The following is a 12,350-nucleotide window of genomic DNA, read 5'->3' on the forward strand; positions in this document are numbered from 1 at the left end:
AATTCAACAAGGTAAAACTGAGCTGTGTTACCTGGCATCTACACTAGAAAAAAGGGTAGAGTTCACCAGGTTTCGGTAGCACACATTAGCTAATCTGAACTAAACCTGACTGCCTTTCCTAGTCAAGACAAACCTCTGGAGATATGTCCCTGGATCCTGATTCTCAGTAGATTTCACCTGGAATCCTCTGCCTCTCTATTTCAGAGAACCAGTCCCCCCAACATGTGGGGCTTGATACCCAGTTGTTCCATTGACTCCAATGGGAGATGGATCAGGCCCATAGTTCAAACTCCTTATCATAGACTATCAGGGTTAGAAGGGATCTCAGGAGGTCATCTAGTCCAACCTCCTGCTCAAAGCAGGACCAATCCTCAATTTTTGCCCCAGATCCCTAAATGGCCCCCTCAAGGATTGAATTCACAACCCTGGGTTTAACTGGCCAATGCTCAAACCACTGAGCTATCCCTCCCACCCCTTATCCTCACTTTCAAGGCTCGGCACAATGTCACCCCTGCTTCTCATACACTCTCTTAACTATTCCCTCCTTACCACCTTCTTTGACTACTTTTCCCATTCACGACCCTGCACCTGTTATCACATCACCCCCTATATCTGGAATAACTACCTACCTCCAGTGCACCAAAAACCTTCGTTCTCCTTATTCAAATACTCCTTTAAAGCTCACCTCCTGTGGTTCCATCTCCATCGCTAACCATCCATACCTGCTCTTTTGCCACTCCAAATATTTAACCCACATAACAAAACATGACTGTTAACTGTGAATCTTCAAGATTAAATAAAGAATAGAAGTAATGATAAACATTTTCAAACTTGGGTGTTTATAGTTAGGCACCTGAATCCATAACTCAAACATCTAAACAGATGGCATGCTTTTCTGAAGTACAGAGCAACAGCAGTTATTATGAACATAAAATAGGATACCTAAGCCTGAATTTAGGTGCTAGTTAAACCAAGTTTGAAAATTTTGTTCTGGGGTTTTAAAATGTGGAACTTATAGGATACATGCTCAAGTCACATTACTTTTTCTGATAAAATCTATTAAGTATATGGAATGTAAGACCAGAAAGTAATGGTATGATAATCTGTTCTGACCTCCTGCATAATACAAGTTACATAATTTTCCCCAGTGATTCTTGGATTTAGCCCAACATCTTGAGCTAGAGCATATGTTTTAAAAAAGACATCAGTCTTGATTTAAAGACTCTAAGTCTTGATCATCTCTTGGCAACCCATTCTAATATTTTGGTTCAATGTAGCTTTAACTACAAAAGTTAGCGGTATGTCAATGAGGCATTATGAATGTTCTACTGAAATATACTCACCTCTGTGCAACCATATACATAACTCCCATGAGCCCATTAACAATAACGAGACTGTCAAGTTAAATTGTACATTTAAAAATAAATTGCCATGCTTATCAAACTAATAGCCGTAGCTTATTAAAATGAAAAGATATTTTAAAATCTATTTTACTTTTGCCATTTATTGTTTATTTACTTGCAGTCTGGACAATGAAAATAGACAGCTTCAATTTTGTTTCTCATCAGTTGCTAGTCAGCTCCACACTTTGATCCTCATTTAAAATGCTATAACGATTTCACTCCAAATGCTGCAGAAGGATGTTTAAACACAAACGAATGGAAAGATTTCTAGTAATATAAAGTTTTTAATTTTTTTGTTGTTTTTGCAAAACCAAAGTTTGGGATATAAATCACCCTTTAACTCAATGGTTAATGGAAACTGTACTCAGACAATAAGAGGAGAATGGACTTCACAGTGAAATATGTGATGGGAGAAGTCTGAGGGGGAGAAAGTGTTGAAAAGGCAGCTATCGATGGGGGATGGGTGGAGATAAGGAGAATATGGGGGGATCTGTAAATGAGCAAAACAGATGGGAAAAAATTCTTAGATGACTATAATTAGGCTATTCTTCAGAAGTACTCATAGTGTTCCAGCAACAGCAGATATTGTAGGCAATATCATTTCAGCAATGAAAGGTATTTGGTCCTCAAATGTATTTGTGGAGAAGGCAGATTGTTAAAGCACACAAGGCCTGACTTTGATTTCAGTACACTGATTTTACACAGATATAACTCCATTGTCTCAAACAGACTCTCTCTTATTTATGCAAGTGGACTTGCAATCAGATTCAGGCCCAGAGGTTTCCAGTGAAAGGAAGGAGGTTACCTTTTAATCACAGGGACAGAAAGACAGCTGTGGGCACTGACACGAACATACATTGTCTTCAACTACTTTTGAACTAATCAGCAGAATATGCATAAAATACAACAGTCATGAAAACTAGTCTTACCAATTTAACATCTATAAAGTATAGTAAGCCCTCTACATATTTGCTACAGCCGGCCCACTACAAGGTATTTTTTGACTCACATAGATAACAGTCTGTAGACTTGCACTCATTAGTGGGTAGTGCTGAGTACTGCTAGCATAAGAGCCTCTGCACACTTAAACCCTGCACTGCAGCATGTGTTGAAGTTGGGGAGGGAGAATGTGCACAGTGTTGGTGTCAGTAGAACCCTTATGTGCTGCACAGAGAGAGGGCAGAACCTCAGCTGAGGATCTGGCCTAGTGTCTCCCTGCCAGTCCTATATAGGCCAGTGTGGAGGGTTACAGTGTACACAGTTCAAAGGAGGGAGAGGGAAGAAGCCACAAGATCAATATTTACCCACATGCAGTAGTCCTGACAACCTGTGCAAATACCATGAAGAGGTAGGGTTGCCAATTTTGGTTGGATGTATTCCTGGAGGTTTCATCACAACATAATCTTTAATTCAAGATGAATCTTTAATTCCTGGAGACTCCAGGACAATCCTGGAGGGCTGGCAATGCTTTGAAGAGGTAGTGACCACTAATAGTGTTGCCACCCATCCAGTTTTTATCCAGACAGTCCAGTTTTTGGCTTCTGTGTCCAGGTGCCACAAATGAAAAGTCTGGTTGAAAAGGGAACCTGGCAACCCTAAATGGCACCCAAACCAAAATCCCAGTTACCTCAGGGCAAGGGAGGTGCTGGGTCATTAACCCGTGCCACCCCTGCTCAGCCAGGGCTGCCTCCTACCTGCAGGCAGGCTCCTTGAGCTGATCCAGTGAGTGAGGGGCAGAGTAGGGAGAAGAGCTTGCAATGGTGCGAGGCCTTGGGGGAAGAAGCAGAGCAGGGGCGGGGCCGTGGAGGGAAGAAGCAAAGAAGGGGTGGGGCCTTGACGGAAGAGGCAGGGCAGGTTTGGGGTCTTGGAGCGCCAGTTACCAGCAATTAGAAAGGTGGCAAACCTTATCTAGCTCATAGTTTGAAGTAGTGGCTGTGGGGTGGGAAGTCCACTTGAGCTTCTCTCATTCACTGAAATTTGGGGTGGAGTAGATTTTACTTGCACTCTCCACATACATTTCTCCTGCATGAAATCAGATTACATGAGCTTTCCATGGGAGAAATGAATTTCACCCTAAAATCTTCTGGAGAGATTTTACATTGGCAACTCATGCACCATCAGAAAATCAATTGCTAGCAGTATTGCATGCAGGCAAGAACACAGAGTAATGTGAAATTCATTTTGCACAATGCTCTTCAATAAAATAAAATGCTAAATACAGTAAAATATTTTCCAAAATATCTTTATAGGGTCTGTGTAGGAAGTAAGATTTCTGAAGCTAAGGTTCATGCTTCAGTGAGGTACATGAATTGTGAGTTGTGATCTTTCTTACTGCTGTTGACCAGATAGCAAGTGTGAAAAATCAGAATGCAGGTGGGGGTAGTAGGCACCTACATAATTCAAATCCCTGAATATCTGAACTGTGTCTATAAAATCGGAACATCTGGTTACCCTCGTTACAGCTATCTGCCAGGCTCGGTTAACAGGACAGCAACACATAATTTATGATGGCACTAACTTCACAATAGAAAAAGATCAACACGTTGTTTTTGAAACAAAAGTCTTACTGTTGCAGAATGCAATTAAAATGGCAGAAAGGTAACCAAATCCTTCAGTTTTTGCATCCTGACCCTGATGTCACTGGAGTACGGTGGGAGGGGGGGAATTTTACTGTGTGCGTTTCAGTGAAACATTTGCAAACATCCACATATGAACAAACCTAATAGCAACATGACAGTAACAGTCCCTATCTCTGTCTGAGCCCCCATATCAGGCCAGGTAGAGTGAATAGTCATAGTTATGTTACAAAGAGAGAATTAAATCATGAAGCTCTTCTTCAGTGTATATCAGATTCCAGTTAAATAAATTCAGAAGTGATTTTTACAGTTGCTTATAGCTTTTTTAATTGTCAAAAGCTCTTCAAAATCAAAGAAAAAGCATTAGGACTGTGCCCATACAAGTTTCAAACTTCAATAAATTTTGTTGTGGCTCCGTCAAAAGAACGATCTGATTAGAATTTCTGACAATGAGAAAAATTAAATGTTCATTTTCTTGTAACTCAAAAATTGTTCAGTGGACTATGCTCAAACTGTCCAGAAAAAAATCATCATTTGGAGGGCAAAGCCGAATCATGGAAAATTTCAGCCAGCAACAGGAAATGTTTCAAAATCTTCTTAACATGAAAATAAGGTTAATTAAAGTGTCTTACAACTTTACCTACAATGGGCTGCACAAAGAGCCCTCCTATAATACCTTATTTTTTATTTGTTTATTTGTTTTGCCAGAGGAGAGCAAAAACATCCCCTACAAAAAACCAAACCAAAACAAAAAAACAGCAGCTGAAACCCACAACGAAATAGTTTTGGGGGAATAAGGACATGGTCATTGAAAACTAACCTCCTAAGCCTGGGAAGGCTTGTCAGATACTCCTAATACTTTAAAAATGTATTAAATAACAGAATCACCCAGTTTTTGCTTAGTTATATAAATTCTCCTTGACTCCACTGCTCCGGTCGGTTTATTATTTAGCTTCTTCTAACTGTCCCCTAATCCATTCTGCTACAGCTGAACGATAACCACTCTATGGATCCACAGAAAAGTGGTGATGATGATCTAAGTTGTCTCAGTGTGACATTTTCTAATTTCTCAGTGACCAATAAATACCTCTCATTCTAATGTACCAGTATCAAACTAACCACCAGAGTATGGGTCCAGAGCTGAACTTTCAACCAAATTCTACCCTCAGATGACCTGTACCTGCAATTTCTATTGATTTGATTGAATCAGTGGGACATTATTAACATAACTAGGTTTAACTATGTTGATGTTAACACCAGTGAAAAATTTGATTCAGCGGGACCTGTGCTTCTGTATACAAGGACGAATTTTGGCCCTGTGTTTTCAAAAGTGTTCTCTAAAGTTACGCCTTATTAGCCTCAATATTGTAAGTTGCTCTATGTGAGTGAAATAGTTACTGTAATAACTTCAGTGTGATTTAAACTAATCACAATTCCAGCTCTTCCTGAAGCGATGTATCTGGAGTGACATTCTGCTCTTAAAAGTTGGCCAAATTATACTGGGTTGTTAACTACTTCAAAGAACAGTAAACAGCCCTGATTTTACATCACATAAATTGAGCTTAATATTTTCAAATCTTGGGTTTGCAAGTTTCCTACTCCTACTGCTTTGTCATGTTTTAAATACTTGAAAGTTTTGCTTGGCAGTGCAGGCTTTTCTTGGGGCATGATGGGCCTCTGCCTGTTTCCTCTCTTTGATTATTTATTTTTAGAAAGACAAAGAAAGCAAAGATCCTTTCTGTGGGTTTTTCTCCCCTAGGTAACTACTGTTCAGAATGGAACCCGAGTAGCAGTTTGCTATTCAGTTCAAATGGAAATCTTGAGTGCACAGTGAAATTACATGAATATGAGAGACACAGAAGGGTGGCATGGAGCCATGTTTTCTAGTCATGTAAGGAAGGAGGCTCTGGAAAAGGCAAGAAGAGAGCTCTAATGAGGAGGCAGGGAACTGGCTGTGTAGTGGCAAGGCATGTGGGGAAGTGGGGATCAAAAACCCCTGGGGGCATAAAAGAAGAAGTGTATAGAATGGGATGTGGAATGAGAGTAGGGGAGAGAGGGCATGTGCAGGCAACTGTGGGAAGCATGGACAGGGTTTGTATACCACTGGATAGCGATACAGTGTGGCTTAGTAGAGAGAGCATTGGGCTGAGAAACAGGACTGAGCTCTAGTCCGAGCAACTAACCAGATGAATGATCTTTGGAAAGTCACTTTCCCGCTCTGTGCCATCCCCCTCCCACCCTTAGTCTGTTTAGATGATAAACTCTTTGTAACAGGGTCTTTCACTATGGGTTTGTGCCTAGCACAATAGGCCCTAATCTTGGTTAGGGCTCTAGGTACTTCTGTAATATAAAAAACATTCTAAGGAGGGAATTGAAAGAGAAGAGGATGGCAGTGTAGTGGATTGGCCCAGGTAGGAGAATCCAGGCATAGGATGCTGCATGGACAAAAGCACCTGCATGAAAGTGGGACAGGTACATGATTGGGCTGGTTAGTCATGTGATTTAGGCTGAGCTAACTGGCCACTTAGGACCTGACAAGAGACAAGAATGGAGTGGCAGGTAGGAGATAAGTTATGCATGGTTTTGAAAGCGAGGACATGGAGCCTAAATTTGATGCAGAAGGTAAGAGAATTCTATCCAGCTTCAGAGAAGAGTGGATACAGGCTTCTCAAAGGGGTTATACAGAAAGAGATTCAACAAAATTATATCTTTATATCCTCAGTTATAAATAGGAACAGAAAAGAAACCAATGCTAAGAGTGAGATACAGTATGCGTATGGTTTAGATAGTACTACAAGATAAGTGCCGACCAGAGATAAATGTATGGCAAATGAGTTACATAAAACTTATCTCTCTCCATATCTTTGGGACAGATAACCAGATATGATGACTATCTGTTAAAGAACTATTAGAAGTTAGGAAGTTAACTGGATTTTTGGCAGGGATAAGACACCAAAAGAGGACAGAATCTTTGATTAATTTTAGAAGTGTTCAGGGAGCAACTGCCACCAGTACTGCTGGATGTTTTTATTTTTGTATTACAAAGACAGATATCTTATTTCATTGAGAAAGTGACCATTTTTATTATCTAAATTATGTGCCCACTACAGGCACTCACATGATTATAAACCACTTGTCAAGTGATAAATTACAGAGTCTTCTGGTTTGCCGGGCGGCTGGGTGGGGCAACCTGCCCCGGTACTCCTGACAGCGGGGCCCCAGCACCAGCCGCCCTGATTCCCTGTGGGAGGTGGGGCGGCCAGCCCTAGCCAGCCTAGGCCAGCCAAGGCAGGGTGCTGGAATGCAGAGGAGGCCTGGCCTGGGGGCAGAGCATGGGTGGGATCCCACTAGGCTGTTTGGGAAGGCACAGCCTACCCCTGCCTATGATACCCGCCGCCCATGCTTATGAGCAAGCATCTCTAAATTATAATCTTCTAAAAACATATTTCTCTACTAAGGTCCCTTTACACCACTCTGACAGTGTAAAGGTAGCTTTAAGTGGGAGCAAGTGTGTAAAGAGCCTTTAGTGTCAATAAGAATCAGGTCCGGAAAGTTTAGGGAGAGCTCTTCTTAAAGGGTATGAAAGGATCTGGGAATTATCTGATATCTAATGTTTACTTTCCCCTGAACAAATCCTTTCTGTTTGGTTATCTATTCTTAATAAACTAATTGAAAGTTCTACTGAAATAGTAAGGGCGAAGGGCGAAGAAGAGACACAGGACTCGCTCTGTCCCAGAAATCTATCTAATTGTCAATTTTTTTAACACTCATATAAAATCCACAATATGAAACTATTACCAACTTTCAGAAAGCCTCAAGCCTAATACATTACTATTGGTGTCCTCCTTTTTGTTTGTTTGGTTGGTTGGTTGGTTTGGTTTTTTTGGTGTTTCCTAGGGACAGGGACGTTTGATAAGTGTGTAAACGGATATTATAAAACATTATAATTGAGGTAAGGCTTTCTTTGGGTATTGTTTACCTTAAATTAAGGACTTCATACATGATCCAGTCATACCAGGACTTTATGTTTGGTATGATAGTTTAATAATATATAAGAAAATAAAATGTCTCTCTCTTACGGCCATTAAATAACAACTCTAGACGGCATGTTTCAATATCCTTTTTTAAAAAAGGTTGGGGAAGACAGAGTTAGTTTAATGGCCATCTTTGGTAAGGAAATATTCATTTCTTTTTCAATGATAAAATGAAAGTGGGATATTCTATTTTTCTCTTTTTATTACTCAGACATTATTTACATATAGTTTTAAGAAATGAACTGAAGAGCCTCATGAATTTTACATTAAATACTTTTAATTGATATAGATTTTTGAGTGACAGTTATGAGGGATATTTTCAAAGGTCAAGAGGAAGGCAGAATGAAAAATTAAAATTAAATCAGATTATCTAGAGGAAGATTGGAGGTTGATATACAAGTGTGTTAAATTATTATTGATAAGTACAGCACTAAAAACTTAGTCAACTAAAAAGATGACTTTTTTTTCATTTTGAACATAATTATATATCATTCAAAAATAAATATCCGTGACATGAAGAACTGTGTTAAAACAATAAAATAGAGACTGAGAATTTTGTGTGTGTGATTTGGAAATGCAAAGTTTTGGTCAGATGTGATCAGAGGTGCTGGAATAGGGATGCTAGGGGTGCAGCCGCATCCTCTGGTTTGAAATGGTTTCCATCATATACAGGGTTTACAGTTTGGTTCAATGGCTCTCAGCACCCCCACTATACAAATCGTTCCAGCACCACTGCATGTGATCAACTATATGCAAGATTTGCTGAACGTGTTTAGTTTATTTAATCTAGCTTTATGAATTTAAAATAATTTAGAAGAAGTTATATTAAATAGATATCAAAATAAACTTATTAGGGTACTGTTCTCAGTAGCAAGAACATGCTATGAATGCATGTATCCCATTAGAACATATTTATCAATTCAGAGGAAATCCAGAAATATCTGAGATATTTGACCCATATTTAAGCTTAAATTTAAGATAATTTCATTTGCAAAATATGAAATATTTTTATGTTTGTATTTATTCTGCAGTGCAATTCTTTATAAGGTTTTTATCTGATTTACCTATATTGTTTTGTGCTTAGAGAAAAATATGTTTCTGTAAGGTTTATTCAGTGTGTTATTTAAGGATACACAAATATGTTCAAAAGTGGCCTCTGATCTCAAGGATGCACTGACTCCACTTTTTCAGATTTGCTGGATCCAGGTGTCAGGTCTCTGTATTCCCTAGACACTGCGTGAGGGAGAGGGCAAGAATTATATGTGCTCAAGGGTGGCAACAGAAGGGAGATGCTATGGGTGGGTGAGGATGAGAAGTGTTCTGTGGAGCTGGGACTGGCAGTGGAAGAGAGGATGAGCGAAAAAGGAAAGAGTGGTCAGGGTTGGTTGGGGGAGGATTTCCTCCCCTGGCATCTGCAGGAAGCTGTCTCCAAAAGCAACTGGAGACTACCATCTAAGTGTCAATTTCATGCCGATCACTGTGTTGTCTGAGCTGATGAGACAACAAGATGGAGTTTGTCTCTACCTAAAATTGCTACCACAACCGTTAAATCTCTACAGCCATGTTAATTTTTGTAATCAGGTTTGCACAAAGACGAATCCAGCAAAACTGTTGGATTTCTGAGCAAATGGCTTATCACTACCCCAATCTGATAGCTGCACAGTACAATACAGGAGATGAATGGACTGAATGGCTAAGTGGATGAAATAACTCCTGTTCAGTCCCTGGCTTTCCCATTCCTGGCCCCAGCTCAATTCTCCTGAGCCTTGATACTTCAGAGATGACTTTGCTGGGTCTGGGTAGGGGGTACAGTGCCAAAGAGCGGCTAATCCACTTTCCATGAAATAAGGAAGGTGTCTGCATGCCAGAGACCTCCTGTACTGTATCAGCCAGAGAATCTGGCCCAAGGTTAGAAATGATAGCTAAAGAGGGGAAAGTGGTCTGCAGTTAGCATATATATAGAAGTGCAGCCTAGCAACAAATCATGTTTTTAATTGGAATTGTTGTTTTGAGATGTACTGTACCGTACGGTATTTAATAACAGAGCTTGGGTGGATCTGGAAATGGATCAGTTTAAACAAATTAAAGTGCCAAAATCCTGCTCTCCTTACAGTTTTCCATAACATGCCCTGACCTGAAAAAACTCCTGTTTCTCCAACCTTTAATACATACGTTTAAAACTGAAATGTGCAGAATGCTTAGTCTATGTGGCTCGTCTGGGGAAATATGAACTTTATGAATGATGAGTGCACGCCCAGCAATGTGTCTCCATTGGAAAGAGAGAGGTTTCACGGTTTAAATAATATATGAAATAAGAACAAACACGTCTTTCTATTTAGAGACATATGAGGTATCATAACGTACCACCAGAACATTGCAAAAAATACTTGCATAGAGCAAGTTGGTTAGTTTGGAAAGCTAGTAAAGCTGAAAACGTGAAACAAAAAGTGAGTAAGAGTTTTATTTTGTTTAGGCATCATTTGCTAGTTAAGCAGAATACAGGTATGTTTTGTTCTGTACAGAATAAGGTGCTGAAAAAGTGGGAACGGGAGTTTGGCTGTCTTTTTGAGAGAAAAGAATGAAATGAAATTTGACAGACTGCTAGGGCACTTCACAGGTACTTTGGTGAATCCCTATAAGCTAAAGACCAAAGGAAAATGCTAGAAGTGCGACCAAATATTCTAATAATGGGAAATGGCAGTACTGACCAGGAGGCAAGCGCTTATAGAGATATTGGTCCACCCGATAGGAAGTAAGGATCTAGATTTCACTAGGATAACTCCAGATAGAGAAAAAAAGAAGGAATCTGAGACATTTTGTCCACAGCGAGCTATATAATTCCTTCAAAGTGGAAGCTCTTCTCAACAAATAGGAGTGCTAGATTCTCTTCTGTGCCTGGTTTCCACTGACTGCAAGAGGGTGAGAAAAAGCTGGTTTGGCTCTAATTCTGGAGCAGGGTCTAGGCCAGCTCTGATGCAGAGAACAGCAGCTACCAGTCTTCTCTGATCTATGTCACTGGCTATGTGCCACAAAGTGCTGACTGAGGATTGCGGGAGTAAAGCCACTTGTCCCATTCCTGGGACGCTCTCTAATGTAAGTGGTGTCGGGGAATGGCATCAGAACCCAGGTACCTTGCCTCTTCTCCCACTAGGGAACTTCAGCTGCTTTCTGGCACCTTTGCATCTGAAACAATCTGGCTCAGAATGTTCCTATATGCAGTACTTTAGCAAGGTGCGGCACTATAGTAGATATGGACAGGTAAGTACTACAAGAAGAATGGCAACAATTTAGGGAGCTAGACAAATCCTTATTCTGCTATAGCTTTAATTCTTAGGTATAACAAGGTGCTGCCATGATATTACTCTGTCGTGCCTACTGAGCATAGTGTTGGAGGTTTGATTTCTTAGGGCACAAACTAACGATGATAACGCCCAGAACTCCCTTTGACCACAGTGGCAGTTATGCTGCAGCCTGAGGGCAGTACTTGGGCCATCTTTATAAATTAAAATCCTGGTGCAAGTCAAAACCATAGGGATTTATTCCCCCTTTAAACTGTGTAGCTCCTGTTATTGGGAAGCAGTTCTGTGTTCCTACAGAAAGAAGTACAGGACTCTCTTTGTGGGGTGGGAGGGTCCCAGAATTTGGGCTCCAGTACAAGCCCAGAAGTTTACACTGCAATGAAACAGCCCACAGCCTGAGCCCCGCGAGCCCAAGTCATTTGGCATGGCCAGCCACGGGTATCTAGCTGCTGTGTAGATATCAGTTAATAGGCCACATTCTCACTTTGGCCTCAACTATTGTGCAGGCAGGTGCCTGTATTTGTGCATGCAGATCAAGTAGTCTGATACACAAATTATTTGTGTTGCCCACATAAACTCCCATTTGCACCTGCAAATGAGTGTGTGTGCAAAATATGCCTGTACAGATTTAGAGGCTGTGTTTGAGAATTTGGCCCTAAATATCTTTCAGTGTAGGTTTCTGTTTATGAATGTGGATCGAAAGATCAAAGAAACAATTGCACAGTTTGTGGGGGAAGCAGGGAAGTGCATGTAGTTTTCAAAAGAAAAGTCAATAACTTTTCCATAAGACAGTTATGTTGTAATTGTCAGTGGCTTGGCAAATTTGCAACATAATTTTCTGAATGGTAAGCAGAATCTCATCCGTTTTAAATCTGTAAAAATATATAATTTCCAGAAACAAAATTATATTTTTTTTCTTTACTCATATTGATCCAAGCCTGCATTCCTTTCCTGGCCAAACTCCCACCAGTTTTTGTAGGGACTAGGCCCAAAACTGCACTCTTGGGTAATTTTATATCCAGCTCTGCTTTGTCACTG

This window comes from Lepidochelys olivacea, assembly GCF_965140295.1.
Source record: "Lepidochelys olivacea isolate rLepOli2 genome assembly, chromosome: 1".
Taxonomy (NCBI): domain Eukaryota; kingdom Metazoa; phylum Chordata; order Testudines; family Cheloniidae; genus Lepidochelys; species Lepidochelys olivacea.